Genomic DNA, 27,254 nt, shown 5'->3' on the forward strand with positions numbered 1-27,254 from the left:
AAAGAGAAGATCAAAGGATGGGTGGAAAAATTCATTGCACTTCGGTGTGTTTTCCTCATCGTTGCTGCTGACCTTGTAGCTTTTATTTTTTTTACCTCTTGAACTCGACATTTGATATTTTCTTTAATTCTGACTTTAGTTTTCCTTCAGGACTCCAGTTGTACTTACCCTTTGGATTGAGACCGTATCTAACATATGACAAGAACAGCCTAATTCAGTACAGTCTTATCTACTGTTCATTTGAGCTAACATGAGCAGTCAGTTTGGCCAAAAACTTTGCTGATGACTTTGGGGAAGTGATGGTAACTGCATAACTTCAAAGATTATTTTAACTTTCCCAATTCTTGAAGAACATAGATCTCAAGAATAAGTAAAATAAGTTTCACAACATTTGTTTAATACATTCTTTACAAAATACTTTGACTAATAAATGCATTACTTCAGGATTACTTGATCTGAGAGTGGGTGACCAAGAATTTTGCCCTCCTTTTTCCACACTGACAACAAAAATATTTATGTTCACTGCGTCAAATGTCAATGCTCAATTTTTTTTAGAAATGGCATTTGCATAGTTTGAAAACAGCAGAACTTTAGGGATTTTTGTTGGCTACTTAGTCAGTTATAATTTTCTAACCAGGCTGTGGCAAGCAAACAACTTGGAAGAAAATTGACAGGAGACAAGAAGCTCTAGGTCAAAGAAAATGCTCTTAGATGACAAAATGAATCAAGGCACAGGCAAACACCTCAGAAATAAAGGTGATAGCAAAGTTGAGGAAAACAGATGTTATGTTGACCTCAGTTCATTGGAATCAAGCAACTAATTTGCTTACCATCATCTAATACTTTGAAATGGTCCCTGAGGATGCCAGGAGTAGTGGTGAATTTGTAAACTGGATACTTCCACATTTTGGTGAGGTGCAGTTTGTGAGAAGGAAAGCAATCCCTGTTGGAATGCAAACACAATGCTGCAATAACATTAGCATAATGCAAGGTCCCAGCTGACAGTATTCCAGGCAGCAACCTGAAATATGGGGAAATAACCACATCGGTTTTCTATCCATTTCACTGCTTGAGTGAAACACATAGCCAAGCATAACTCAGCTGATAGGTGAGACGGACCCTCCAGCACAATGGGACACTGTCAGTAATACCTTCAGTATATTCAGTCTCAGTTAGAAGCTGAGTGTCTGAGTTGACACTCTTTCAAAAGGTCTAGAGCCTCACTCTCAAACCTGTATCAGTTTCAAGTAGCTAGTCATAGTATTCAGGTCAAAAAATGTATTAAATTACCTGTTGACAGCTAGAAGTCAAGATGCCTGGGTTTTTGTGACTTTGGTTCTATTCCTTAACATTTCTGAGTTTCAATGACCTGTTTCGTTAAAGACATATATATATAGTGAGCCCCATATTTAAGACAGGTCTCAATCAATTTAGAAAGTTTATTTTGCCAAGGTTAAAAACGTGCCTGTGACACAGCCTCAAGAGGTCCTGATGACATGTACCTGCGGGCATCTGGGTACAGTGTGTTTTTTGTTCATTTTAGGGAGACATTATACATCAATCAATACCTGTAAGAGTTGCATTGGTTCAATCTGGAGGGGCAGGACAACTGGAAGAGGGGGCTTCTAGGTCATAGGTGAATTTACAAATTTTCTGATTGGCAATTGGTTGACAGAGTTATTATCAGTTGAAAGGAATATCAGGGTATGATAAGGGGTTGTGGAGACCTAGGTTTTATCATGGAGAAAAAGTCTCCAACTAGCAGGCTTCAGAGAGAATAGACAATGAGTATTTCTTATCAGATTTAAGGTCTGTGTTGATGATAATGCTGGAAGGGTATAATGAGCCATGTCCAACACCATTTTCCATCACAGTCTGAACTAGATTTTCAGGTAACTCTGGAATGCCCTTGGCCAAGACGATGGGTCCATCTAGATGATTAGGAGCATTAGAGTTTTATTTTCAGTATATATATGTACATATATATATATGTGGTATATATATCTTTTTTGTATATATTATATTATATAATATATAATACATAATATATTTAGTACATTTATTTATATATAAGATATATTTATTATAATATATAATCCAATGAGGAAAATAATTAATTATCTAACATGTAAAACTTCCTGCTACATGGTAGGAACTTTACAATTTTTTTCTTCTGCCTTGGGAGAAAATAAATGTTGTAATTAAGGAGCATGAGTTTTAGAGTTAAAAACAACAGCTTGGTTCAGGTGCAGGGGCTCTCACACCTGTAATCCCAGCACTTTTGAAGGCCAAAATGGGAGGATCGCTTGAGCCCAGGAGTTGAAGAGTGGCTTGGTCAACACAGCAAGACTACATTTCTACAAACATTTAAAATTAAAAAGAATTAGCCAGGGGCAGTGTGTTGTGCCTGTAATCAAAGCTACTTGGGAGGCTGAGGCTCAATAATCACTTGAGCTCAACAGTTTGAGGCTGCAGTGAGCTATGATTGTGCCACTGCACACCAGCCTGCATGAAGAAACAAGAAACTGTTTTGAAAAAATAAAACAAAAAACAGCGTACTAGGGGCCAGAACATAGGCAAATTATTTGAAATATTCAGCCTCAATTTCCTTATGTGGAAAAGAAAAATAAATGTAACTTCTGAGCTATTATATCACAGAGATAGTTTACGTGTTAGACAGTCTATATAAAACACTTAGCATAGTACGTAAATAAAATAAGCATCCCATTCATGTTTATTAGAGGAATTAATAAACGAATGAGTTAATGATGTTCTTATTTCAATTGGAATTCAAATACTAGTTATCTGAATCAGCTTGATCAATTCTACTCAATATATTTATATTGTCACCTCTCAATCTCAGTTTTTATCTAGAAAATGCACTACTTGATTAGATCAACAATTCTCAAACACTCATGCACAAAATACGCATTCAGAGACTTCATTAAAAATTAAGATTCCTTGGTCCCATACCAAAGGAGTCTTAATTAGAAGGTTTATGGTGAGGCCTGTGAATCTGTATTTTAAAAAGCATCACAGTTGATTATGGTTCACTTGGACAAAACATATTTTTTAAAAAGTCTGCGCTAACAGCCATTGCATTACCGGTTATATACCCAAAGGATTATAAATCATGCTGCTATAAAGACACATGCACATGTATGTTTGTTGCGGCACTATTCACAATAACAAAGACTTGGAATCAACCCACATGTCCATTAGTGACAGACTGGATTAAGAAAATGTGGCACATATACACCATGGAATACCATGCAGCTATAAAAAAGGATGAGTTCGTGTCCTTTGTAGGGACATGGGTGCAGCTGGAAACCATCATTCTCAGCAAACTATCGCAAGAACAGAAAACCAAACACCGCATGTTCTCACTCATAGGTGGGAACTGAACAATGAGATCACTTGGACACGGGAAGGGCAACACCACACACCAGGGCGTATTATGGGGAGGGGGTGGGGGGAGGGATGGCATTGAGAGTTATAACTGATGTAAATAACGAGTTGATGGGTGCTGACGAGTTGATGGGTGCAGCACACCAACATGGCACATGTATACATATGTAACAAACCTGCACGTTGTACACCTGTACCCTAGAACTTAAAGTATAATAATAATACTAATAAAGTCTGGGCTAAGATCTCTCCGGGCTCTAAAGTTTTCTTCTTCATTTTCATTACCACAAACTATTTAAAAAAAGAAATCTGCCTGCTACAATTTGAGGTTATTTACTCATTAATAAAAGAATCCCATGATCATATACATGTATGTACAGGCACATGCACAGAGGCACACATACACACACACACAAATGTACTCAGCTGAACACTCACAGAAATTCCACTCTCACATCATCTGTACTGTTGATTAAAGCACTTAGTTTTGAATAATGGGAGAAGCAACCATGATGCAGGGCAGCCATGTTGTAAAATTCCTGGAGGTATCTTAATCATACTGATCAGCTAGGTCAGCCAGCTCATATTAGAAATCTCCTATTCAAAATGCCTAAAGGATATTCTCAAAGTCACAGAGTGAAACTGAGACTAAAACAAAAATTGCAGCACTCCTGACCTCATTATACTTCCTACTTCCCAAATAACAATGCCTAAATACTAAATCTCTACATGAGCAACCTGACACTTATCAAGTCCTGTCACGTTCCCTTTTGCGTCTTCAGAACCAGCCCAGGTTTGTGGTTGAAGTGAAGGAATGTAACTACAGGAACCTTTTCTCATCTCTTTTAAATAGCCTCAAATTTCTTCTATAGGAAGGCAGACACCTGGTAATCTCAAATTGAAGCCAAAGCACAAAGATAACTGGTAGAAAACACCAATCACTTCACAAACAGAGCATGAAAAATTTCATCACCCTAACTGCAGATCTGCTTTACTCCTTGTACATTTTTCTATAGAGTCATTTTGTGAATAAATCTTCCCCCTTGGAGAAGCATATTCCATTAGCTGCCAAGGTTGAGGAATGAGAGGAATCGGTTCTGTGTGAAGAGCAGCTCAGTTCATACAGCCTCGGGGCTGGCACCTTCTCAGTCTTTCTTAATGGTGCCTTTTGGGAAAAGTGCCTTCTTTTTATATCGAAACAGAAGTACATTCAATTTCCCATATGGGTATGACCCTAGAAAGAGTAGCAAGAAATAGAAAAACTAGACACTCAAATGTATTTAAGTGAGCAGCATGAAAAAACAGGAGTATTAGCTTCTCTTGTCCAGTTTTATAGTTGAATTCAGGGTAATCTCCAGCCTCTACAGTTACTGGAGGCAAAAATTTAATCTGACGTCAATAACAGTAGATGAATAAATAACACAAACTCAGACACGGGAGTACATGTGTGGTGATTATGAGAATAGGCCTCTCAAATCTCCAAATGCAGGAAGTGTAATTGACCAAGAGTCCCAGCTGCAACCCCTAAAACTCACTGCTGTGTTTGTGCAGAGGACACATTTCCTATGGCAACTCTCAGTCAATGACAAAACATGGTAGAGATCCTAAGGCAGTCTAGCGCTGGAGAAGCTAGCCTCTTCTAACGGATGACTTTGGCTTGCTAACTTTTCCTTAAAATGGCAAGTGTAGTCTAAGATGCTTCCATCCAAACTTTTTTCCTGCTTTCTCTTTCTCCTTCACTCTGGGTCAGACTTATATCATGGGCTGATGACTCTCTCGGACTCTCCTGGCTCCCTCCCCATTTTCTCCCACAGTTTTTTTAAATAACAAATTTCTTAATATTTAATCCCCTTTTGGTGTGCTTATTAGAAAACTCAGACTAACACAAAATACTTTTGCATATTTTTAAATTAAATATTTCAATAAATTATTAATCAGAGTTGTAATATTTAAATAGGTGGGATAAGAGCATGGTTTTAGTAGGGGATGGACCAAATAAGTTTAATTTTGTTCTAAGCATTAGATCTACTTACTCTGTACAAATAGTACTTCAAGTTGTTCATATTCAGCCAAGTTTATCAGAAGAATATTGTGAAATTTAGCAGTAAAGCTCATTAGTAATAAGGTTTACTTGTGTTTAATTTAATCTTTGTAGACGGCAGTCCCTCCAGTTGCCCTAGGGCAAAGTGTCAAATAGATTTATTTTATCGAAGTCTTCATAAAAATGGTACTATGTGTCAAGAGTGCTGTATCACTGAATATGAGACTAGTTAGTAAACATCTTTTCATCAGTGATGTTTGACAACACTGTTCTTGCACGGAGACTACAGTGATGTCAGAAAGCAGATTGAGCACTTTACTGTTTGGGGACCTGAGTCTTTGATGGACATCATCTCTCTAATTCAGTTTTTGTACGTTTAAATAAAATACAAATATTCTTTGAAATGAAATATCAAACAGGACTTTAACAAAATAAGTTAAAACAAGATAATTATGATGAAAATTGGGACTAGCTTTCCTTAAAGCCCCTAATTCAGGCCCTGATATGCTCCCTCACCAACTTAGGACCCACTATAAGGAACTGAAACCGGCACTCAAATGAAGTCTTACTATTCTCTCTTCAACACTAAATTAATGCGCCCAATCTTTATAAAAAGAAAATTCATATATCTAACATTATTAATCATGAAAGCTAATTCACTGAAGGTGATTTATCATAAAAATCACACACTGAACTTCTCACGAGTTCATATTTTTCTTCATGATGAAAAATATATATGGCTTGCAGAGGATTCCTATGTGCAGAAAATCATTTCGTATAGCTTATATGTCTGACACCACAGTGGTACTCAAATGTGAAAGCACTTTGAAAACAACTGACGCCTTATTTTAAAGCACCCATTCCCTTCCAAGATTTACTAAAAGAGAATGTTCAAAGGTAAAGACCAGAGATTATGTTGCCAATCAAAGCAAAATGAGATCCCAGAAGTGATTTTGATATACAGGTAAGTTTGGGAACATTATTCCACAAGAAATAATGAATCTAAATTATTTGGATTAAGGGCTAATTAGTCAATTTCTAATTAAAATTTCCAAGAAGATCCAAGTCTTAATTAAAACTTTGCAGAATATTTTATGATAGTAGGTGGGTTTCTAAATACAGTTTAACTTTACTTTTTCTCATCTATAAGTTAGAGGATATCAAAATACCCATTTCCTGTACAATTTTTGCGAGAACATTTTCTTTGAAATATGAAAGCTTAAGTGTTCGCAACATGGGTTTTAAATAAGCATTATTCACCAGTATACACATTGCAAGCTGTATATGAACTATCTGTGTCCTTTTCGAAGGTCAGCCCCTCTACCTGATCATTAGATCCTTCTCCTTCTTGTCTACTCAGGAACATCATTTAGACATTCCTTGTCTCTATTCTGCATCATGATTGTTATCGACTTTATTGATTGCTCTCATGAAGAAACTCATGTGCTATAGTATCTCTGAATAAATTATCTTAACTACATATCCTTTCTTAGCTGCATCCCATTTCCTGCTACCTTTAAGAATAAAATTTCTTTATATAAGGCCGGGCGTGGTGGCTCAAGCCTGTAATCCCAGCACTTTGGGAGGCCGAGACGGGCGGATCACGAGGTCAGGAGATCGAGACCATCCTGGCTAACACGGTGAAACCCCGTCTCTACTAAAAAATAAAAAAAATAAAAAAAATTAGCCGGGCGAGGTGGCAGGCGCCTGTAGTCCCAGCTACTCGGGAGGCTGAGGCAGGAGAATGGCGGGAACCCGGGAGGCGGAGCTTGCAGTGAGCTGAGATCCGGCCACTGCACTCCAGCCTGGGCGACAGAGCGAGACTCCGTCTCAAAAAAAAAAAAAAAAAAAAAAAAAAATTTCTTTATATAGTTATCTATATTTTTATCTCCAAATTTTCTCTTCCAGATACCTCATACCTAACATTCCATCAAACACTCGTCTCCATGTAGGTTATACCTGTAATTATATAACTTGGTAAATTAGTCCTATGACTTGCTTAATGGAAACAGTGTTCACTCTCTGTGAAATATCTTCTCTTGGCTTCCAGGGTATGACAGTCTTTGTTCCTGCCTTACCACACTGACCATTCCTTCTTAGTTCCCTTTACTTGCTTTTCCTCATGTTTTCAACGTTTTCATGCTGGGATTCTTCAAAGTTCAGTCCATGGCTCTCCTCTCTTCTCTGTTTGTTTACAGAATAATCTTACCTAGTCTCATGGCATTATGCAGATGACTTCCAAATTTAAATGTGCAACTTGAACCTGACACACGAATTTCAGACGTGTCAATCCAACTCTCTAACCAACCTCTCCATTTGATGTCTAATAATCATCTCAGAATTCACTTGTCCTAAACCAAGTCCTTGATACGTCTCCCAAAATTCTGCTTCTTCCACAGTTCCCCAGATCCCAGCAAACAGTAACTCTATTTTTTTTTTTTTTTTTTCTTTTTTGAGATGGAGTCTTGCTCTGTCACCCAGGCTGGAATACAGTGGTGTGATCTCGGCTCGCTGCAACTCCCGCCTCCTGGGTTCAAGCGATTCTCCTGCCTCAGCCTCCCAAACAGCTGGAACCACAGGTGCACGCCACCACACCCAGGTAATTTTTTTGTATTTTTAGTAGAGACGGGGTTTCACCATGTTAGCCAGGATGGTCTCGATTGTTCTGGAGTCTTTTTCTAATACACTACACACAATCTATAGGCAAATTCTGTTGGTGTCATCTTCAAAATCTACCCCAAATCTTACTATTTTTACAGCACTTCAACCACTAGTACCTTATCAAAAACCACTTCTATATTTCTTGTAAATTATTGGAACAGCCCTTTACCTGGTCTTCCTGTTTCTGCCTTTTGCATCCCTTCTTCCTTCCTCTCCTTCACACATACCACTAAATCGCAACACTGCAACTACAGTAATAAATATATCACTTCTCTGTACAAAAGCTTCTGGTGGTTCTCCCCTCACTCAGGAAGTCTTTACAATACTCCACAAGATCACTTTCTGACCTTTCCTGATGGACTCGTTTTGAATTTCTACCTTGCCCACTCTGTTGCAGCCATAGTCTCCTCCCTGCTGATTCGTAAACACGCTGACCATGCTCTTGCTTCAAGAACATTTCTATTGCTGTTCTCTCTGCAGGGAGGACAGTTCCTCTAGTATCCACTCACCTCATTCAGTTTCTGCACAAATGTCACTTTTACAATAAAGTCATTCCTAAAGAACTAACTTAAAATTGTACCCTGCTAAATAGCAACGCCCTTACCTCACTTAGAACACTCTAAAAGTGCTCTAAAGGACTAAATTAGCAATTTAGTCCTTTAGTACCCTACTGATTAGCAATCCCCTTACCCCACTTACAGAGTGCTCTAGTAGTACTTTAGACAGCAGCATCTAAACAGTGATGCTACTATCAGACTAAAAATCACCATCATAGGTAGATACATAAATTTAAATCAAATAAACTTAATCATCTAATTTGAACATTATACTTCATCTACAATATCCATTTATTCAACAAGTATTTATTGACCATGTTGTACAATTTTCTAGGTGCAGAAGATACATCACTTCACAAAGCAGATCACTACACTTGGTTACTTGGAGTTTATATTTGAATTGGTAAAATATATGGCAGAAACTGGAAGTGTTGTAAAGGACTAAATTAGTAATGAGTAATTTAGCCCTTTAGTACCCTACTGATTAGCAATCCTCTTACCCCACTTATAGCGTGCTCTACTTGTACTTTAGATAGTAGCATTTCAACAGTAGCATTTAAACCCCTTGGGATTGCTAATTACCTTACTTTAGGAGGTAATTACATGAGGAGGGTGAAGCCCTTATGGAAGGAATTACGGTCCTTATAAAAGCCCTTGGTGCAGTGGGTCCACTCTCTTTTGCTCTTCCACCATGTGAGGACACAGCATTCAAAGCACCACCTTGGAAGCAGAGACAAGACTCTCACCAGACACCAAACCTGCCTGCACCTTGATCTTGGACATCCAGCCTTCAGAACTGTGAGAAGTAACATTTCTATTATTTATGAATTACCCAGTCTGGTATTTTATTATAGTAACATAAAGAGACTGTGATAGAAGGTATGAATTTTTGTTCTAAATGAGGACTGGGAGTGGTAGGAATTTGAAAACAATGCCAATATAACAAATAAATTAGATTGTTTCTAGCTATTTTGTTTTTCTTTCATTAGTTAGTAATTCCAATCCAGTTCTGGGTTTGAAGTTTTGCATGTAAAACGTGTTCCTTTTAGATATTTTCCTCTGAAAGAAATTGGGGAAATATTGCAAAGAAAAAGGAAAAGGCAAAGGAGCGATTCTGACATTTATGAATTTGTGATATTATGTACTGAAATTATAACCTGATTGTATGTTTCTGCCTAATCTGCATAAAGGGAGGTTATTCAGGTAAACTACTACTGTTGCTTATTGAACTATCCCAGTGTCACTTCTCCCTACAACACACGTGGCATCATAATAACATGAAGGTGTCACTCTGCCATCTCGAATAAGTAATCAAAGAAATCAGGATGTTATAATGAGACTGTTGGCAAAGCATGGAATTTCTTAAGAGTAATATGGTTTTTTGTTTGTTTGTTTAAATTTGAGGGGAAAATTATATATTCTGCATTGATAAGTTAAATTATGTTTTTTACCCCATTAAATATTACTATTTATTATCTTAAAGATTAATTTTATAAGAAAATAACAATTGTAACTCAATTCAGTTTTAAGTATCTAAGCTTTTTATTAATGTGGAAGAATCAGAGATAAATAGATAGGAAAGGGGACTGTGCCCTGGATTTTTTTTTTTTTTTAGACAGTGTCCTGCTCTGTCACCCAGGCTGGAGCGCAGTGGTGCGATCTTGGCTCACTGCAACCTCTGCCTCCTGGATTCAAGTCATTCTCCTGCCTCAGACTCCAGAGTAGCTGGGATTACAGGCTCCTGCCACCAAGCCCGGCTAATTTTTCTATTTTTAGTAGAGACAGGGTTTCACCATGTTGGCCCGACTGGTCTCCAACTCTTGACCTCATGATCTGCCTGCCTCGGCCTCCTAAAGTGCTGAGATTATAGGCGTGAGCCACCGCACCTGGCCAGGAATTTTTTTTTTTTTTTTTTTTTTTAGAAAAATAGAGAATACCTATCCCACAGGATAGGATTATTATAAGGAGGAAATGAGGTAACATTTGAAAAGAATTTTATAAATTTATTATTACTATACTGTGAATGTTTGATAGAAGAAGAAAGAAAAAATTAAAGAAAGAAAACTATTACTAGAATAATAGTTGTTCTTTATCTACACCATCCAGAAAGTTTCTGTAACACAGTGAAAACTTCAGTGATATTTTAATTATTAAATCATGGGGACAATTCAAAACCACACCAAACATACTCATTTAATTATCTCATGACCTCTTGGTTTTAAAAGTTTGTAAGATATCTCAAATTAGCCAATTTTAAGTTAAAATAATATATACAATTGTTTTAATCTAATATAATTTCTAAAATTTTAGGAAGTATAGTAAAATCCACGGAATTGGATGTTAAATTTGTTAGTATATTTTAAAGGAAAATCTGCAGGGCAGAAAAATACACAAAGACTAGTTGATCCTTTGAAAACTTTGACTATTGTCACTTTTCAAATATAAATTAAACTTTTAAAAAACTTTGTTAGGAAGTGTCAAAAACTGTTAATAAGAAAAGTCACCAATAGGATTGGAACATGTTACTTATGTTAATAGTGCATACTTCCACGCTTAACATCAGGTTTCTAGAGTTTAAATGTGTCCCTCAAAGTTCATGTGTTGAAAACTTCATCCCCAATGCAACAGTGTTGGGAGGAGGATTCCAATAAGAGGTGGATTAGGGCTTTGCCCTTATGAATGCATTCATGTTGTTATTGCTAGAGTGGGTTAATTATCTTGAGGGTAGGCTTGTTAAAAGGAAGTTCAGGCCCCTCTTTATCTCTTGCTTTCCTAAATTCTCTCTAGCCCTTCCACACTTTGCCATGGGATGGCACAGCAAGAAGGCCCTCATCAGATACAGGACCCTCAGGCTTGGTTTTCCAGTCATTCGAACTGTAAGAAATAAATGTCTTTTCTTTATAAATTACCTAATCTGTGGCATTCAGTTACAGCAACACAAAATGGACAAAGGCACAGGTGTTATTTTTCTGCATTATTTTTGGATCTCATCCTGACCTAAGATGGCAATAGCTGTATCATTAGTGAGCCAAGTCAGTTGGCTAAAAGCACGACAGTAAGATATAAAACCACTCATCACAACAAAATGGGCAATCTCACTTGTGAAGAAGCTAACTCCCCCAAAATGGTAAGGAAAATAAAGCTTCTGTGCAACTAGATAACATCCAAATATAGACAAAATGAGAAAAATGTGGTTGGTAGAAAATTCGAATTAAAGTGATTTTTCAAATATTCTAAGATGCAATGTACTTTTATTTCTGGAATATCATTTTTGAAACACAGTAGTACATACTCTGCCAAGGGTGAGACAAGCAAATGCTCTTTATCTAGCTTATCTAAATAACCTATATATAATAGCTTATGATATAACCTAATATAAATAACCCAATATATAACCTATGATAATTATAACCTAGAATAATTAAAAGTGTCGACTTTTCCAAATCAAGAAATTCATACAGGAGTTTTAAAATACTATATCTTCATTACACATTGAACATGGAATATGCAGAGCTGTTTATTCACTGCAAAATTTTGTATTAATTTATTTTTCTATGGTAGTTTGAGAAATTCATTGTAAAATATAGGCTTCAAATTATCTTAATTTTCAAGTACTCTTTTAAAAAATACTTCCTTCTATATCAATCTTTATTAAATATATGCAGCTTTGTGATAAACACTGTGGGGTAGAGAAGTATGTAAGACTTACTTTTGTCACCAGGAACTTTCAGTCTACTAAAAAAAAAAAAAAAAAAAGCAAACTATGAAGGATGTGGGTTAGTAAACAAATAACAATGAAGTAAATAAAATTCAGCTCAAACAAGCACACCAAGCCCAATTCAAGGATCCAGGAGTCATAATATATATTTGTCACAGTGGCTTTTCTATAGGAGTTCACCTGCTATTGGGGGAGATAGACTGATATACAGATCATTCTAGTGTAAAGCAGTAATTTACAAAACAGAGGTGAGCACAAAGTAATAAATCCTTCATTTACAGAGTGTTTTCTGAGAATTTATGAATATATGCTTTCAAATTATACACTAACACTTGTGATCATTTTTAAATGAAAGCGCATGAATTAGCCATGGATGATATTACGAGCTTTGGCCTTGGTGGGAAAAGATACAATTTCTGTTAATTTCAGTACTTCCACCAAGTTTTATGATATTGAGCTAGTTCCTGTAACCTCTTCATCATTTCCTTCTACATAAAAAGAAAGGTTCTGCTAGATTGGGGTTCTAAATATGGGATCCACTGACACTCAGGAAAAAGTCTGTGGGTAGAATTCACAGGGTCTATAAACTGGAATGGAAAAACAAAATCATATTCACTAACTTCTAATGGACATTTAGCATTTCCTTTCATTATGAATGTGTATGGCTAGTCACAGAAATATTTGCAGCACCTCCAAATTTGACACTATGAGACGTCAGTCACAGGTATTTTCATACTACATTATAGAATTGCGATACTTCAATATGCTAATGAAATAACATTATTTCACCCTGTTATGCAATATTTTAATATGTAATAATACATATTGCAATATCACAAATTAGGTTTTAAAATAATATTTTGATAATTATATTTAAGTGTTGTTGTATTATTTATAATTCCATGTATACATTTTATGAATATAAAAACATTATTTTGAAAAACGGGTTCACCAGACTTCCCAAAGTGTTAAAAAAAAAGCAAGTCAAAAATTCCTGCTGTATACAATCTCGAGGACTCAGTACAAATATATAATATTTTCAGCATGGAATTATTATCTAGGGCATTTATACTTTTCTATTCTCACCATGCAATAATTTCTAAGAGTGTTAAGGCAAAACAGAGATTAGTAAAGACTAAAATAAATGATGAGTTTTTAGGGCTTTTAGCATATTCTAGGGGTGTAAAGCATCTGAACATGAAAATTGAAGACAACAGCAAGTAAAACCAACAAGCAATGCAGCCACATGTTGTAGAATTTCTGTGTGCATTTTTTTCAGGAACGTTAGTTAGTTTAGACACTCATGTGTCTTTAATCCATTTTGGTTTTCTGACTCCTTGGCCTGGTCTCACCAATGTTCCTGTGACCAATCACCTAATTTCACCTTCTGGATCACCTCTTCCTGACACTAGATATCAAGTAGCCTGACAAAAAACTTGAGAAAATACTTAGGAAATCTTCTCAGTTAGAGAGTTTTATAGCAGATAAAGACTTTAGTGAAGGCTCTGAGAAATTATAATATTTGGAAAATTAGAGGATGCAGTTGAGGATTTCCTAGCCTAGAGGAACAGACCTGGAGGAGAAGTGCGTGTCTTGGCAAATAAAGATGATGGCTTATCCAGAATCAATTCTATTAATATGTATGTGTGTCTGCATACATGTGTGCATGTTGTGGGACTGTGGAAAATAATTCAGGGTAGGCATATAAACTCAGGTTACAATAAATCAGGAAAACCAGGAATTTAGAAATTATACATGAAGAAAGAGATGAAAAATACTACTTTGAATAAATTACCTAAGAAATAAGGGGGAAATGAATGTATGTACATGATTAGCATCATCATTACTACTTTTATTCTGTGTTTTGTATTGGCTATGCTTTTATGCTACCTGTAATTCTTTCAGAATCTAAAATTTATTTCTTTCTGGATATTCTAGGCTTACATTTTAATTATTTTCATGGTCTTCATTCTGATTTGCAGAAAGAATAGTGCTGTTCATGATTTTGCTCCTGTTCCACTGACTTACTGACTTCTGCTCATTTTTTCAGGAGTCACCAGAATGTAAGGTGGGATGGGGGATCAGATTGGGTTAGGCCCGTGATAAACCTTGAGCAAACACTGAGCAAAACATTCTTTGCTCTCTGAAATTACTGCAGTTTTCTCTAGTCTGAGGGGGCCACTTAGCTCTTTCCTTTATTTATATTCTTTATTTACTCACCTAAGCAGTGGATAAACAATGTATTTGGAGCCTCCTTAGGAGTTTAATGAACTTTAACAGAAGGAAGTCTTCTGAGATTTCTAACAAAAGTAAACAAACAGGTATAGTTCTACATGGCCCCACCAACTTAAGTGACAGTATTTAATTTTTTTTTTTTTTTTTTTTTTTTTTTTGAGACGGAGTCTCGCTCTGCCGCCCAGGCTGGAGTGCAGTGGCCGGATCTCAGCTCACTGCAAGCTCCGCCTCTGGGGTTTACGCCATTCTCCTGCCTCAGCCTCCCAAGTAACTGGGATTACAGGCGCCCGCCATCTCGCCCGGCTAGTTTTTTGTATTTTTTAGTAGAGACGGGGTTTCACCGTGTTCGCCAGGATGGTCTCGATCTCCTGACCTCGTGATCCACCCGTCTCGGCCTCCCAAAGTGCTGGGATTACAGGCTTGAGCCACCGCGCCCAGCCTAATTTTATAAAATTTAACTAAGATGGAATAAAAATGATATTATTTCTGAAAAGCAAAATTTGCAATATAATAAGTAGATGTGAAAAATATACGTATAAAATTACTAAGCAATCTGATAAAAAGATGGGATTCATATCTTGTAATTTAAACGTTTTATAATACATTTACCCCAACATAATTTCAGTGCAGTGAAAAGCAATTTCAGGCCTTCTTTCTACAATTTACAAATTTCTTAAATGGTTACAGTCAGGGGTTTCGTTAACTCAATAGCACTGCATTGATTTACAAAACACCAGCAAAAAGGTCTCAAGAGTTGTTCATATTTACAAAGGAAAACTTTGTGTAGTGATTTTTAAGTTGCCTTTTATGAATAGGAATATAAACATGCTTTAGAATTAAAGGGGTATCAAAAGGAAATTTGCCATTCTCTGATGTTTCTAGGCTTTTCAGCCTGCTACCCAAAGCTTCAAAAATAAACAGTTTAGTAAAGCTTCTAAACTCAGGGTGTGTAGAGAAACGACAAGGAAAGAAAGGAAAGAAAATGGTTTGTGTCTGAGATCATGATAAAGTGTATGGTTGCTTCTCACTGGTGAAGATAAACAAAATGTAGCTGAATAGAAGCATATCTTCTGTATCTTGTCCATTTTTACATACAAGGATAAAACATATGAATTGATTAATCAAAGGGTATTTCAGAATGATCAGAGAGACATATAAGTTCTGAAATAAATATTTATACATATAGAGGTATTATTTAGTCTTGATTCTGGAAACATAGAAGTCTTGGAAGCAATTGCAGTCTTAACTAGTAGTTCTCTGTCTATGGATTGGTGTTTTTCAAGAATGCTGTTTTCAAGAATTGTAAAATTTATAGGAATTTAAATCTGTTCTTTTGGAGAGTTGTGACAGGTTTTTTATTTTACCATGTTGTTAGAGTGTAGTCCTTTTCTTTCTTGTGAAGATGAATACTATAAACATTGTTTACATGGCACTTACTAGCCTGTTTAAGGCTGTAAACTGCTTCAAATGCTTTAGAAAGTATTTTATTGCTTCCATTTAAATATATAAAATTAACTAATTACAAATTATATATCCAATTATTTAAAATTATTTTAGGATATCTACTTGATTACTAGTGATATGGTTTGACTGTGTCCCTGCCCAAACCTCATTTTGAATTGTCATTCCTATAATTCCCACATGTCATGGGAGGTACCTGGTGTGAAGTAATTAAATCATAGGGGCAGTTACCCTCATGCTGTTGTCATGGCAGTGAGTGAGTTCTCATGACATCTGATGGATTATAAGGGGCTTTTGCCCCTTTGCTTGGCACTTCTCTTTGCTGCTGTCATGTGTAAAAGGATGTGTTTGCTCCCTCTTCTGCCATGACTGTAAGTGTGCTGAGGCCTCCCTAGCCATGATGACTGTGAGTCAATTAAACCTCTTTCCTTTATAAATTACCCAGTCATGGCTTTGTCTTTACTAGCTGCATGAGAATGAACTAATACAGTAAATTGGTATGACAGAAAGTGGGGCATTGCTGTAAAGATGCCCAAAATTTGAAAGAGAGTTTGGGACTAGGTAACAGGCAGAGGCTGGAATAGTTTGGGGGGCTCAGACGAAGATAGGAAAATGTGGGAAAATTTGGAACTTCTTAGAGATTTGCAGGGCTCAGAAGACAAGAAGATGTGGTAAAGTTTGGAACTTTCTAGACACTTGAATGGTTTTGACGAAAATGCTGCTGGTGATATAGACAACAAAGTCCAGGCTGAGGTGGTCTCAGATGGAGATGAGAAACTTGTTGGGAACTGGAGCAGAGGTGACTCTTTATAATCTTATGCTTTAGCAAAATGATGGGCAGCATGTTGCCCCTGCCCTAGAGAGCTGTAGAACTTTGAACTTGAGAGAGATGATTTATGGTATCCAGTGGAAGAAATTCCTAAGCAGCAAAATATTCAAGAGGAAGTAGAACAAAGGAGTTTGGAAAATTTGCAGCCTGACAATGCAACAGAAAAGGAAAATCTGTTTTCTAGGGAGACATTCAAACTGGCTGCAGAAATTTGCATAAGTAATCAAAAGCCAAATGCTAATTGACAAGACAATGAGAAAAATGTCTCCTGGGCATGTCAGAGAACTTCACAGCAGCCACTCCCATCATGGACCTGGAGGCCTAGGAGGGAAAAATGATTTTTGGGGCCAGATCCAGGGAAACCCTACTCTGTGCAGCCTTGGGACTTGTTGCCCTGCGTCCAAGCCACTCCAATCAGGCTTAAAAGGGGCCAACATACAGCTCAGGCTGCAGCTTCAGAGGACACAAGCCTGAAGCCTTGACAATCTTCATGTAGTGTTGTGCCTGTGGGTACACAGATGTCAAGAACTGAGGTTTGGGAACCTCTGCCTAGATTTCAGAAGATGTATGAAATCACCTGAACATCCAGGCAAAAGTCTGCTGCAGGGGTGGAGTCCTCACAGAGAACCTCTGCTAGGACAGTGCATAAGGGAAACGTGGGGTTGGAGCCCCCATGTAGAGTCCCCACTGGGGCACTGCCTATTGGAGTTGTGAGAAGAGGGCCACCATCCTCTCGACCCCAGAATGGTAGATACACCGACAACCTGCACCCCGTGCCTAGAAAAGCCACAGGCTCTCCAGGCCATGAAAGCAGCCAGAAGGGAAGCTAGATCCTGCAAAGACATAGAAGAAGAGCTGTCAAAGGCTGTGGGAGCCCACTTCTTGCATCAACATGACCTGGACGTGAGACATGGAGTCAAAGGAGATCCTTTTAGGACTTTAAGGTTCAATGACTGCCCTGCTGGATTTCAGACTTGCATGGGCTTGTAGCCCCTTTTTTCTGAGTAATTTCTCCCGCTTGGAATGAGTGTATTTACCCAACGCCTTTACCCCTATTGTATCTAGGAAGTAATTAACTTGCTTTTGATTTTGTAAGCTCATAGGCAGAATGGTCTTGCCTTGTCTCAGATGAGACTATGGACTTGGACTTTTGTGTTAATGCTGAAATTGATGTAGAAACTTTCTTGCTCACTTTGCCAGATAGGACCTCCAGCTGACGACATCCACCCCCACCCCCTGCCTGGGCTTCACTTGGCCCTGGGCCTGCAATTGGTGGCACCTTGCCCACTCATCTCCCCTTGGCTAATATTGGCTGGCACAACAGCTCAGTCTGAGGCTGGGCTGGGAACACCCCAGCCCACCTATATTATATCTTGTACCCACATATGTTGGTTCCTGAGCTCTTGTCCCATGTCCAAGAAGATTGAGGATACACTGACAGTTGAAGGGTGAGGATGGCTGGAGAAGAATTTTATTGAGTGATGGAACAGCTCTCAGCAGAGGTAGGAAGCAGCAGGGGGTGGTGCCCCACCCCTGCAGTTGGGTGGTTTTGTTCTCTCATTGTGACTGGGTCTGGAGCTTTTTATAAACTCAGAATGGTGAATGTGTGCTAATTGATTTGTGAGTATGCAAAAAAGGTTAAAGTGAAGACATCACTCAAAGGGGGTCAAGACAGGGTAGAAAACCAATTAGGAAAGAGCAGTTATATGTAAAATAGGTGAAGGGTGGGGATCAATCAGAGCAAAGTATCCCAGGCAGGAAGACAGGTTCTCAATATGGTCTGAGGATTTATCTTGGCTTTCAGGCTTTAAACTGTCTTCAGCTTGAAGGTGGGGATTCACTGGGGCCTACCCCTTTCTGCCTAGGCACTGGACTGCCTACTGTTAGTATCAAAATGAATTAAGACTTTGGGGAACTGTTGGGAAGACATGATTGTGTTTTGAAATGTGAGAACATGAAATTTGGAAGGGGCCAGAGGCAGAATGATATGGTTTGGCTGTGTCCCCTCCAAAATCTCATCTTGAATTGTAGTTCTCATAATCCCCACATGTCATGGGAGGAACCAGATGTAAGGTAATTTAATCATGGGGGCAGTTACTTTCATGCTGTTCTTGTGATAGTAATTGAGTTCTCAAGAGATCTGACGGTTTTATAAGGGGCTTTTTCTTCTTTTGCTCAGCACTTCTCCTTGCTGCCGCCATGTGAAGATGGACACGTCTGCTTCTCCTTCTGCCATGATTGTAAGTTTCCTGAGGCCTCCCCAGCCATGCTGAACTGTGAGTCAATTAAACTTCTTTCCTTTCTTTTATAAATTACCCAGTTTCAAGTATGTCTTTATTAAGCACATGATAATGGAGTAATACAACTAGTTTATTAGTAAGTAATCAAGTAATCTCTTTTTGAGACAGGGTCTTGCTCTCTCAACTGGGTTGGTGTGATCACAGCTCTCATGCAACCTCCACTTCTGGGGCTCAAGCAATCCTCCCACCTCAGCCTCTTGAGTACCTGGGACTAGAGGCTTGCACCACCACACCCAACTAATTTTTGTTTATTTATCTATTTATTTATTATTTTGTAGAGATGTGAATTCTCCACGTTTTTTAGGCTGGTCCTGAACTCTTGGGCTCTCATGTTTTGCCCGCCTCAATGTCTCAAAGTGCTGGGATTACAGGCCTGAGCCACTGCACCTGGCCCAGCTAGTAGTCTCTTGAAGTACAGAATTGAAACTGGCAAAATAAATTGGCTACAGGTTTTTAGACTGGATTATATTAATATATATTATTAAAAAGATGATACTGTCCCATTATTAAAACTTATTTGAAAATAAAGTCAACCATAATCCCAAACCCTGATGACCCATTTACTTCTTAAATTACTATTTTTCACTTTCTGTTTTTTAGTCAAGGATGTTTTTGCATAGTTTATTTATTTATTTTCATCATTTAGGTATGAGAGCAAATATTTCAATCTTCATAGTATTTACCTCTACCTTAGCTAAAGAGTAAATCTCTGTTCCCCTCCCATTGTCATGCTTCCTTATATTTCCTTTTGTTTTCTTTTATAAGACCTTTAATATGTAAAATAATTACTATTTTATGGTTGCTCTTTCCTCAGTTGATGTTATCTTTCTGAGGGCAGAAATGTTGCTTATATGTTTCCAGTTATAGTAATAGAAATAATGCCTATCCTATAATATATAATAAATAAATTACTGAGTGAATGAATGAAAAAATCAGAAAAGCTATCATGAATTAAGGGCTGATACTAAAGATATCAGCTAGTCATTCACATAGCAGTAAAGACTGAAGTCCTTAGATTTCCAATGATTAGAAAAAGCATCTATACTCCAAGGGTAATTCTTAGAAAATACCTTTCTTTTAAGGATGGAAATATATTTTTATTGTTTAATGTTATTATATTGTATAAAATGTACTATAATTTGTTAATTTATTGTTTCAATGATGACCATTTGGCACAGTTCCAATTTGGGATTATTTATGAATAAGATTGCTGTAAATATACATACATTTATAAACCTTTGTGTGAACATTTTATGGACATACTGTTTTGAAGGGTAAATGCCAGACAGTTGAATGCTAGGTTACAGCATTGGTGTACCCTCACCTTTGTAAGAAACTGCCATAAATATATGGCAGAAATATATCCAGAATAATTGTACCATTTTACATTCCCTATAGAGTATGAAATTTCCATATGTTCCACATACTCACCAATACTTGGCACTGCAACATTTCTTTAACTATTTGTGTGGATAAGAGATATTATCTCTTTATGAAATAATATCTCTCTGACGAGTAATGATGTCAAACAGTTTTTTATGGGTTTATTATTTTTATATAATCAATAAACTTCTCAAAGTATTGAGTAAAATATATTTTCCTATTGTATTTTTGCTTTTTTAAATTATTAATTTATGTAAGTTTTTGTATATTCTGGATGCAAAGCATTTATCAACTATATTATATATTATATATATGAAACATAATAATACATAAAAAATATATAAATTATATATATATATACACACACATATAATGAAAATAGAATGTTTTCTTCCAGTATGCTCATTGCCTGCTTATTTTTTTACCATGTGTCTCTTTAAGGATAGATATACTCAATTTCGATGAATTTAAATTTAACATTTCCTTATAATAAGGATAGTGCTTTTTGTCCTATATAAGAAATTTTTATTTAACCTACAGTTGTAAAGATACTCTTATTTTTTATAGAAGCATTATGACTTTACCTACGATTCTTTTAAGTCTATTATCCATCTCAAATTAAATTTTGTCTATCAAGTAAAATAGAGTTAAAGTTCATTTTTTTCCATATGGATATCCAATTGTTACAGCAGCATTTGTTGAAAAGCCTTTCCTTTTCTCACTGAATTACACTGGCTTCTTTGTCAAAAATCAGTTGACTATGTATGTGTGATTTTTATTTCTGGACTCTATCCTTGTTTCTGATTTTAAGGAGAAAGCATACATGGTAGCATTAAGGGTAATGTTATCTACAGTTTTTTTCATAGATGTCCTTTCTAAAATAGAAGATACTGTCTGTTCCTAGTTTTCTAAAAGACCATTACAGTGAAAGGCTGAATTTTTTTCAATTGCTTTTTCTGCTTTTAGTGATTAATCATATGATTTTCCCCTTTATTCTATAATGTGATGATATAAACATTGATTAATTTCTAAACCTAGGATTTTGTGAAGAATTTTTGTGCATTATAATGCATTCTCTAGTTTTCTTATTAGAGTCATCATAGATCATAAAATGAATCAAGAAATGTTACTTCTTCCTTTTTCATTTTCTGAAATCATTTGTATAAGATTGATGTTGTACCCTCCTTTAATGTATGATGGAATTGACTAGTCAAGGGAACTGGAACAAGAGTTATTTTTTTAAGAGTTTTTTTATGAAAAATTCTATTTTTTAGCAAGAAACTTTTCATTTCTTCTTGGTATTAAATACATTGTTATAAAGTTGTCTCTTATGTTTTTCTTCCTTTTAATTTCTGTGGAATCTCTGCTAATGTCCTTTCTTTCATTCTTAATATTGCTATTTTTGCTTTCTCTTTTTATTATTTGATTAGTTTTGCAAGGGCCATGAAAATTGTTTTACTATTCTTTTTGTTTACTTTATGATCTTTTTATTTATTTCCTATCTGCTTTTTATTTTATTGATTTCTACATTCATGTTTATTTTTCCTTTCTTCTGTTTACTTTGGACTTAATATGCTTTGTTTCTCCAACTTTTTAAGTTGGAAGCTTAGAATTTTTTATTTAGAAATATTTCTTTTAATATACCCATTGCATATTATAATTATTTCTATAAATATTACTTTAACAGGTTTTTACATGTTTTGTTTTAATCTTCAGTGCTAAATATTTTCTTCTTTCCCATGTAACCTTTCAGTTCATAACAAATGTAGAAATGTGTTTATTAATTTTCAAGTATTTGGGTATTTTATAAATAGTATTATTGAATTTTATTTATTGGGGGTTATTTAAAAAACACATTCTGCCTGATTGTAAGCCTTTGAAATTTACTGAGAATTCTATTATGGCCCAATTTGTTCATCTTGGTCAGTGTTCCATGTAAAATCGAAAATAATGTGTATTCTGATGTTGATGGGTGTAGAGCTCTGTAAATTTCATGAAGTGAACTCTTTATTTCTGATATTTTTTTTAATTCTGAAATTTCCATTGAAGTCTTTATCATTTACTCTTCTCTGTTGAAATCACCTGTTTATGCATTAGTCCACCTGTACCACAAGATGCTTTAATACACTTACCATTGTTATCTTACAATTTTTCCTGTCTAATTCTAACATCTGGATCATCTATGGATTACATTATATTGACTATTTTACTTCTCATACGTCCCTTTTTCCTACTTCATTGGGTCTTTCAAAAGATACATATTTGCCAAATTTTATCTTTACATCTTGAGGTGGTTAATACTGAATGTCAACTTGATTGGATTGAAGGATGCAAAGTATTGATCCTGGGTGTGTCTGTGAGGTTGCTGCCAAAGCAGATTAATTTAACATTTGAGTCCGTGAGCTGGGTAAAACAGACTCATCCTTAATCTGGGTGGGCACCATCTAATCAGCTGCCAGCACAGCTTTGATAAAAGCAAGCAGAAGAATGTGAAAAGGCTACATTGGCTTAGCCTCCCAGCCTACATCTTTCTCCCACCCTGGATGCTTCCTGCTCTTGAACATCAGACTCCAGGTTCTTTAGTATTGGACTCGGACTGGCTTTCTTGCTCCTCAGATTTCAGACAGCCTATTGTGAGACCTTATGATTGTGTGAGTTATTACTCCTTAATAAACTCCACTTTTTATATACATGTATCCTATTAGTTCTGTCCCTCTAGAGAACCCTGACTAATATACATCTTAAAACAATGAGCAGAAACTGAAATGAATGAAATATTTCCCCCAGAAAACAGCATATCTCTTGCTCTCTCAGGCTGCTAATGAAGGAGGATGAGCCGTTTTAATTGGTGATTTAGCTCAGCCTTGGATTTATTGTGGCATTAGATTGATTAAGTTTACCTCTGTCCTTATATTTAAAAGGTGTGGTATTAAGACATTTTATTTGTTAGGTTTTGGGTTGTGAGCCCTAGTGAGATTTTCAGAATTCTTGATGCTTTATAACCTAATTAGCAGTTTACTGATTTGTCAAAGATCTCTCTCTCTCTCTCCGTCTGTCTCTGTCTCTGTCTCTGTCTCTTTCTCTCTCCTTTATAGCAGAGCCAATAGTTTTTTGACTTGCTGGGGAATTCTCTTTACTTTCCAGCCCTACCCTTGTCTTTCTGTTCCTCAGGAAATACAGACTTTGGTTATCTCTGCAGTACACTCTGTGAATATTTGATGCATTTTAGGGTTATTTCTCTGCCTTTCTTTCCTGCTCCCAGCGATTAGCAGGATTATTCTTTGCACTTGGTGAAAGTGGTATGTGTTCTGAGGCATCGCTCTTTTCCTGTCCTCACAGCTTTGAGCATTCTCCTTGCTATCACTGTATACTGTAGGCCCACAGTAAAAAGGCAGTGTATAAAAGTACACTTACTTTGTTACTAGAGATCCCTGGGATTCTAGGCCATCATGGCAGTCACAATGTTATCACTTCCCATTTAATAGAGATTATTATTAATCCTTTAATGCTAGAAGGATCTATCCACTGTCACTGGAAGTTGTTACCCTACAGTGAAAGCTGAAAGCTTATATTTATTGACAAGAAATGACAGTAAATTGGGATACCTGAGCTTGGACTTTAAGTACATAGTCTTACAAATTCTGATGAAGTCTGTGAATGCTATATATATACAATTAGGCACAAAATGTGAGGGGGTGATGCCCTGCTAAGAAAAATAGCAGTATCATTTATATTTTGGTTATTTCTCAGGTACAGGAACAAGAGTGATGCACACACTTGTTTTCCTTTCCTTTCTTCTATTTTCTTTTCAAGGATACATTTTATTAACTATAATCACCATGCTGTGCTTTAGGCCTCCAGAACCTATTCTTCTTATAACTGAAAGTTGATACCATACAGCAATCATCTCTCTCCTTCCCTCATCTTCCAGCCCCTAGTAACCACTATTTACTCTTTTTGGTGTGAGTTTGACTTTTTAAATTTACTTTATTTTAAGCTCTGGGATATGTGTGAAGGACGCGCAGGTTTGTTACATAGGTAAACGTGTGCCACGGTGGGCAAACACTTCTTTTCTAAATTCTAAAGGTCAGTGTTTTGAGACTTTACATGCATTGTCCTAGAAGCTGAGCAGATTTTTCTGTGGGCTAAAATACATAAGAGAGACCTATAGGAAATAAGAGCTGAACTGGGAGACAGTGGTATTGATAGAGGCTGCATAAAAAAAGAACCAATATTTTAAAAAGTCATCTCTCTGAAGATGCAAGACAGTGAAGGGATTTGCTTTTAAGTAGTGAGATGGAAAACAGGGATTGCAAATAAGGCAGCATGTTTAAAACAGAGGATATGGACACAAACCACAAATGAGAACAAAGACTGCCCTGATAGCTGCAGCAGTTATGTTTTATTTTTTAAATAGGTTTCCTGTAGTCTTAGGTACTGGGAAGAATGCCAATATTATTTGCCAAGCCCCATGGTCTATGAATGTACCATGATCTTTCTATCTTAGTGTCTTTGCTTTTTCTGCCTAACATAGTTTCTCATCTTCCTTAACGTTTAACCTGACCAACTTCTTTTCAACCACCGGGATTCAGCTTAGATGATGTCTCCTGAAATGAAGCCCCACTTAATTTGATGATTCTTATTTATTCTTCCTCTGGTCTCAGATTCTTCTAAGTTGCCTGATCAGGAATAAACAACCATAGAGCAAAGTCCACATCCTATTTGTTATCTGTCTCCCTCGCCATTGGCAAAGCCCCTGATACACAGTAAGTGCTTAGTGATGATTAAACACTGTAGATAGTAATTGGGTAGTTGTATTTTTTTTTCTCTCTTTTTGATAGAAGGTCTCACTCTCTTGCCCAGACTGGAGCACATTGGCGTGATCTCGGCTCACTGAAGCCTCCTCTTCCCAGGCTCAAGCAATCCTCTCACCTCAGCTTCCCTAGGAGGTGGCACTACAGGTGCATATCACTACGCTTGACTAGGTTTTAAAATTTTTTGTAGAGATGAGGTCTCACCATGTTGCCTAGACTGGTCTTGAACTCCTGGGCTCAAGTGATCCACCTGCCTTGGCCTCTCAAAGTGCTGGGATTATAGGTGTGAGGCACCCCTCCCAACCATATTTTTTCTTATCTCAGGGAAATCTTTTTAGAAGGGAAGAATGCTACGAAGAAACCTCTTTTTTCAGAAAGAAGTGAGAAGTTTGAAGCAAAGTGAGCTACTTGGGAGATGCTTGCTTGTGTAGTCCCTGCCTGACAAGCCTTTCTCTCCAGTACCCATCCTCAGATGAATTTGCTGTGATATGCAGTGCTTGACATCCCCACCATGAAGATGATAGGGTACACTGAATCCAGACGGAAGGAGGAACCCACCTTCTCTTATTTTCTTCCTGAATTTTAGGGAGAGGAACGTTAATGCAGCCAAGCCACTGTCTTACTACTAATTATCTAATGACTCTCCAACAGTTAAAGTCACATGAGACGTTTTTTGCCTTTTTTTTGCATCAGCCAATAGTCTATACTTCAGAATTGCCTAATTTTCTCAAGGATTTTCAATGTTTTTCCTCATGACATTATTATGATACTTTTCGGTCTATGATACGGAAAGTTATCACAGAGATGAGGGCTTTAGGTGTGCATATTTGAAGGAATGTGCATATTTGAGGGAAATATGGAGTTAGTTTTGGAAAAAAGATTAAGTTTGCAAGGATTATCACTACTGACATTGAAAATAACTGCAGAAAGTGATATATGTCACTGCTTATGCCCAGTTGAGCAGGGAAAAAATTCTGTATTAAAATTAAAAACTTTCAAAAACGATCTTAAACCATGTAGGTATATTAAAAAAACAAAAACAAACAAACAAACAAACAAAAAACCTTAGCAAAATTAGAGCTCCAGACACCAAACCACAGAAACTTGGATTACAGAATAATCAAACAATGGAAATGAATATGGTAAAAAAAAAAAAAAAAAAAAAAAAAAGTTCCCAATAACTTTGCATTTGCTAATATCAATATTCATGACAAATCTGAAGAATAATTATCCTCCTTATTTTTATATAAGAAATCTAAATAAGTTGTATAAGGTAATTCAGCAGAATATATATTTATATTCAATTAATTTGCCTTTAATACCTCTTTTCCCTGTTAAATATTCCTTTCCAGCTCCTCTGTGTGTTACTCACCCCAGTAGTATTACATAAATGTTTTTGCATTTGAGTACTGAATAGCGAAGGGGGTAGCATAGTAAGTTAAAGATACTTGGATTTCAAAAATTATTTTCAACACGAAAAACAAAAAAAAAGGTAAACCTGAGCACAAGCAAGACAGTCCTTCCTGGAAGGAGAGTTAGCTACCTCACAGCTGCATTAAGAGATTTTACTTTATACACAATAGACAAATAGTAAATATTATTATAAGCTTACCAAAATATTTTTTTCCACTTCATAAGATCTCTGAGTCAAGTACTAGAATACTCAGTTCTTACATTTGGATGCTCTAGGGATCAGTCCTCAAGTCTTTTCTATTTGTACTCACACTCCTGGTCATGTCATGCAAACTCATGGCTTTAGTATCCTCTATATGACAACTAATTGTGAATTACATTTTCAGTTTAGGCCTCTTTCCAAAATTCCAGGCTTAGGTATCTGGCATCTCCTC

The 27,254-nt window shown here is 36.6% G+C and overlaps 1 long non-coding RNA gene across 1 annotated transcript in view; it reads left to right on the forward strand.

Moving 5' to 3' along the window:
* The window catches only part of LOC112604988, a 1,409,957-nt gene that overhangs the window by 1,343,584 nt on the left and 39,119 nt on the right, over positions 1-27,254 (forward strand). Inside the window, exons 10-11 of the long non-coding RNA XR_003115321.1 lie at positions 7,907-9,870; positions 11,455-11,543. This is a non-coding gene — a long non-coding RNA (uncharacterized LOC112604988). The remainder of the gene's footprint in view (positions 1-7,906; positions 9,871-11,454; positions 11,544-27,254) is intronic.

Source organism: Theropithecus gelada, chromosome 13, assembly GCF_003255815.1.
Source record: "Theropithecus gelada isolate Dixy chromosome 13, Tgel_1.0, whole genome shotgun sequence".
Lineage (NCBI taxonomy): Eukaryota > Metazoa > Chordata > Mammalia > Primates > Cercopithecidae > Theropithecus > Theropithecus gelada.